The sequence below is a fragment of the Anarrhichthys ocellatus genome, unplaced genomic scaffold (assembly GCF_004355925.1).
Source record: "Anarrhichthys ocellatus isolate YVR2014 unplaced genomic scaffold, GSC_Weel_1.0 scaffold78, whole genome shotgun sequence".
Classification (NCBI taxonomy): Eukaryota; Metazoa; Chordata; class Actinopteri; order Perciformes; family Anarhichadidae; genus Anarrhichthys; species Anarrhichthys ocellatus.
Window position 1 is genome coordinate 2,991,813 of NW_022280108.1, and position 5,918 is coordinate 2,997,730.

At 42.9% G+C, this 5,918-nt stretch overlaps 1 pseudogene; it reads left to right on the plus strand.

Annotated features, from left to right (window-relative positions):
• The first annotated feature begins 3,117 nt into the window (after positions 1-3,117).
• Positions 3,118-5,918, plus strand: part of LOC116398060 (uncharacterized) — a 12,453-nt pseudogene continuing 9,652 nt past the window's right edge.

Sequence of the window (5,918 nt, forward strand, 5' to 3'; positions counted from 1 at the left end):
GGGGGGGTTAGAGGATAGGGGGTTAGAGGTTAGGGGGTTAAAGGTTAGGGGGTTAAAGGTTAGGGGGTTAGAGGTTAGGGGGGTTAAAGTTTAGGGGTTAGAGGTTAGGGGGTTAGAGGTTAGGGGGGTTAGAGGTTAGGGGGGTTAAAGTTTAGGGGGTTAAAGGTTAGGGGGGTTAGAGGTTAGGGGGTTAGAGGTTAGGGGGGTTAAAGTTTAGGGGGTTTGAGGTTAGGGGGTTAGAGGTTAGGGGGGTTAGAGGTTAGGGGGGTTAGAGGTTAGGGCAGGGGTGTGCAATCTTTTTGGCTCGGGGGCCACATTGAGTTTTAAAATTTGACAGACGGGCCGGGCCAGTAGCAGATGAATGGAGTGTTTGTGTGAAGTAATATAAATTACAAGTAAAAGCCGTGACCTAAAAAGTAACTTGCATTTAATTTCAGTGGGAACAGTGTTGTTGGTCACCCTTTTTAACCAGTGCGTCAACGTTTGGTGTCAATTTGGTTGTGGCAATTCTCAGAACAGATCTGAGGTGTTCATCAGTTAGCTGGGATCTTACACGGTATTTTTTGACTGTCACATCTAACATTATCAGAGTTCTGCTCTGTAATGTCTTTCCTTGTCTCTCCCCCCTGTGTCATGGTGTGGGTACATCTCACTGGAGTCAGGAAACGTATCAGAATACCCTTATTTTATTGGCTAAACTGCATCACGTGACGTGATTTACAACGCATTGGTCGGTGTTTTTCCTGCACCGCTGAACAAGTGCCGTAAATGCTGGAAAGGAGCGTGAATAACTCCGCTGCATAAAGCAAAGGCCCGCGACCCACTGAAAACGGGTCCGCGACGAACCACCAGTTGAGAATCACTGGTCTGCAGGATCGTTACGAGCAGTGAACAGCTGTTTGTGTGGCGTGTCTTCTGTTTCTTCCTGTTTCCTTCACCTACATTCCCCTGGGCCCTAAGCCCCTCCCTGTACAGCTTCTTATCACCTCTTTGCACCAATGTACATTTATAACAAATACCACACATATTACACGGTAATCAGCGTTGCATATGTGTGAAACTCTATCGGTGCATCTCCGGTCTGTCTTTGTTCATCCTGCATCGCTCTGTTCTGTTCTTTAATGTAACGTTAATGGAGCGACGGAGCCTCTCCAAGCTGTTAGCAGACTGTTGTGCTAGCAAGCAGGCTCGCTCGCGAGCTGTACCCAGCATGCAGTTCGGCGGTGAAATTTTATAAATGTACAATTATTAGTGTTACAAATTGTTTATGTGTCACAGTCTGTTGTGTGCTGTGGTGTTCTTCTCTGTTGAAGAGCGTTAGTTGTGGGTTGTTAATTGTTGTTATAAAGTTATGACCATGACTAGAGTTCCCTCTCAATACATATAAGACAACTAGCACTGACCGCTATGGCAAAGAATACATTTAGCTGCCTGTTGAAAGCAGACAGCAGTTGTTTCGGCTATGCACCGGTATAATGGTGTGTGAAGAATTCATATCATACGGGAAATTAAAACCGGTATACTGCCCAGCCCTAGTCTTTATTATAGTATGGACAATTTTGTACCAATATTTGACCCGGGCCGTAGTTTGCCTATGTCTGGGTTAGGGGGTTAGAGGTTAGGGGGGTTAGAGGTTAGGGGGTTAGAGGTTAGCTGATTTCATTAGCTGTTTTGTTTCAAAGGGGCGGTTTTGAAGTGTCCGCACTTGTTGCGATGCGTCTCGGTGTGATCGACCCCTAAGTCTTAGTCAATGAAAGGCCAGGACTTGTCCTCCATAAAGAAGAACGCAGCCCCACCAGGTTTCAAGAAGTCTTGTTAAAAACCTCCTTGAGGTCTAGAAACTCAGAGGGGACAGGTAGACCAGGACAGATCTGAGACAGTGAGTACTCCTTCGCAGAATACCTCCCCAGTCTATGATGATGAAGGTAAGGTGTCCCTAGAACGTCAGTCTTCTGAGGTGCATTGATCAGGTGAAAGGTGAGGGTTTCAGAACCTGCCTCTAACAGGTTGTAGAGGAAGTCTGATTCGGGAGGAGGTCACACAAACACAGGACTATCACCCAGGAGACCACTGTCCTTGTCCCGTTTGAAACAAAAAGTCTACATTGACTCATGTTCAGTTAACTTTAGTTACCTAACAAACGTACTTATTTTAAGCCAAACCGTTATCTTTTACTAAACACAAACAAGTTGTTTTGTTTTCCTTCAACTCACGTTAACGTTAACCAGGTGCTGAAACTACGACCGTAACCCGGGAGAAATACGCTTCCTTCTAAAACATTAACTGAGGATGCAGTTTGGTTGTGTGGAAGAGTTTTACTAAAATCTCTTTTACAAGTGTAAAAATACTGTCACAGACACTCAAGAAACAGACGAATACACAACGTTTGATGAAATCAATAAGTGCAAACAAAAAGTGAAAAGAATGCGTCAAACATGTAGAAAACAATATGTAGTGTTATTATAATATCTGTTGCCCATTTTCAATAACAATATCTTGAATTCATTTCCAAGAGAGAGAAACGATGACGATGCTCATTATCAACGGTTGCCGAGCAACAGTTGACCTGTTAGCGTGTGATGCTGCGGCTGACGGACCAAATAAAAGCTTCTGCAGTTTCACTTCTGGTCCGAGGAGGAGGGAGGTCGGTGCTGCCACCCTGAGCTCTGCATCCAGATGTTAATGTTTCATGTTGAATGTTCTTTATGTTTATATTTGATCTGTTCTGAGCCGAGGCTCTGATGGTACAGGATGTCATTCACAGATTGTAACAGATTAAGTTGGACCGCCGGTGATTCTTCTGGTTCTGGGACATTTGTTGAAATCTTTAAATGCCGTTTTAAGTTTTTTGTCATTTAGGTGAATCAACCTTTCAATCAATAAGAAATAGAAGGAAATGGAGACTTTATATGTTGGATGTCTTTAAAAACAGTTCAGAGTTACATCATTCTGAGTCAAATTACAGCATTGATATTGTGATGTGGACAGATTCACTGTGATAACTTCATCAAGGTGTTTTTAAAGATTGTGTTTCTGTAACTATAACTTTGTATAAATGTACCCGAGAGCTCAGTTATCCAGACAGAACTCTTTTTAGTGCTCCGTGACAGATGAGATATGGAAAACAGCACTTTTGGAGGAGAAATTCTAATCCTGGAGAGGTTAAAGCTCAGCTCCCAGTCTTTTATTCCAGCCTTCGTCCTCCTCCTCCTCGTCTACATCTTCATCGTGGTGTCCAACGTGGGCCTGGTGGTGCTGATCTTCAGGAGCAGGAGCCTCCAGCAGCCCATGTACCTGCTCTTCTGCAACATGAGCATTAACGATGTTTTTGGGGCCACGATCATCGTCCCTCATGTGCTCAGAGATCTTTTACTCTCAGACTCAGAGCGGTTCATTCGGTACACAGACTGTGCCGTTCAGGCCTTTTGTGTTCATCTGCACGCGAGCGCCTCCCACACGGTGCTCATGATCATGGCCTTCGACCGCTACGTGGCCATCTGCAGCCCGCTGCGATACGCCACCATCATGACCAGCAGGACAGTGTTGGCGCTGTCTGCGGCGGCGTGGACGGTGGCGTTGTTGATGGTGGGGATCCTCGTTGGGCTCAGCGTCCGCCTGTCGCGCTGCAGGTCAGTCGTATCGAACTTGTTCTGCGACAACGCCTCCTTGTTCAAGCTCTCCTGTGAGAGCGTCCTCATCAACAACATCTACGGCCTCGGCTACACGGTGGTGCTGCTGGGCTCCTCCCTCGGCAGCGTGACGCTCACCTACCTGAAGATCACCGTCGTGTGTCTGAGCAGCAGGAACAAGTCTCTGAACGGCAAAGCGCTGCAGACCTGCGCCACACACCTGGCCGTGTACGTGTTCCTCTTGGTGTCCGGGTTCATCATCGTCATCCTGCACCGCTTCCCTCAGCTGGCGGACCACAGGAAATTGGCGGCCGTCTTGGGACACGTAGTGCTGCCGGTCCTGAACGCCGTCATCTACGGTCTGCAGATTAAAGAGGTCCGGCAGAGGATTATGGCTTTGTTCCATAACAACAAAGTAGCTTTAATGGATGTTTAATTATACGACGTGATCAGAGGGCAAAGTGGAAATGTTGTTGCTCAGGATGCTTATAGAATATAATAATAATATGTTTCTAATGGATCATGTTTCATGGTTAGAAGTATAAATACAACACTATGGTGAGCTACCTGTTCATCAATTTGTAGTAATGAAAAAAGCTTTTATGAACAAAATTTATCAACATGTAGGAAGTTAAAGACTATATATATTTATATACACAAATATATATAAATATATATATATATATCAACTTTGTGATATATATACAAATATATATAAATATATATATAGTCTATTTTTTTCCATGTAAAGTGCTATTAATGAGGAAAGCACTTAGAAGACAGACGATACTGTACAGTCAGTGAGTCAGTTTAGCTCAACAACAAGGATCTAAACTTATATACACTATATATAGATAGAAATATATCTATATATAACTTCCGATGCATTGATGAATTGTGTTCATTAAATATATATCTTATCTTAAGGTTCCTTTCAAAACTTATTTGTGGTGAAGTCATTTCTCAAAAACATATTACGTACCAATTGATAAATATGTGAAAATGTCAGATTCTTCACACTCTGACCTTTTGGCAGTAAAAAATGAATGTCATCAAATTAGACAGTCAATTAAAAATGATGAGGAAAAAGTACAGGGGTTTCAAATGACATCAACAATGGTCTGTTAATCCATGACAGTGTTACATTTCCACATGTTTGTATGTTTGCCATTGAAATAAAATGTTGAAATAAATACTGACGTACATGAAGCACGTGACTCAACCAGCAGTATTATTTCTACAACTCGGTTAAAACTTGGGGAAAAACAGAGTACAATTCTTGGGAGACTTAAGGAACAACTGACCCGCCCAAAAAACTGCACTGCTATCAAAGAACAGTTCTAAACAAGCGGCATCCTCCGGTTCTGAAAAGTGAAGTCAGCGCTTATGTGCATTAAAGTTGCATTCTCTCTAGTGTCCAGCAGGGGGCGACTCCTCTGGTTGTATAGAAGTCTATGAGAAAATGACTACTTCTCTCTTGATTTATTACCTCAGTAAACATTGTAAACATGAGTCTATGGTCTCAATCTCTAGTTTCAAGTCTTCTTCAATACAGCATGATGTTCATTTAGTACATTATGGTCCATTTACAGCTCTGGTAGAGACCTGTCAATCACTGTGTAGCCCAGCCCTAAAGCATCCCCTGCTTTATGGTCTATTTGACTCTAAATGGACCATAATGTACTAAATGAACATCATGCTGTATATCTATGGAATCCAAACATTCCATAGATATATCACATTGAACCACACTCTCACAACCAATAAACTGAGCGTGAGTGAGAGACGGGAGACTAGGACCAATGTATCACCAACAGCAGAGATGACAAAATGTTGCAGAATAATGCCGTCTGAAAACACACAATGAATATCTGGCGACATATCTTACCATACCAACATATAGGACCACTAAAGGACAATGTTAAAGATCAACATCAAATAGCTGACTCATGACCAGCAACAAAAGGTGCATTTGCCATCTGTTGAGCAACGTTATCTTTGTAAACATTGTACATGCAATCCGAAAGTTCTTTTTGAGCCCTCAAATTAGCATTGAGCATCGTAATGGTTCCTTGGACTAGAGTCTCCCTCGCACATAGTCTCAAATATGCATCTAAAAATGCTAGCAGACTTGTCATGTCTATGCAAAGGAATGTCCCACTTTACAAAGTTTTAAAGAGATTATAATTCTGCCAAAAATATACCTGTTATCTTATCGATGTGTTCGGGGCGACAACCATCGTCCCTCGCTTGTTGAGTAACGTTTTTACTCCAATCACAGAGCGGTAC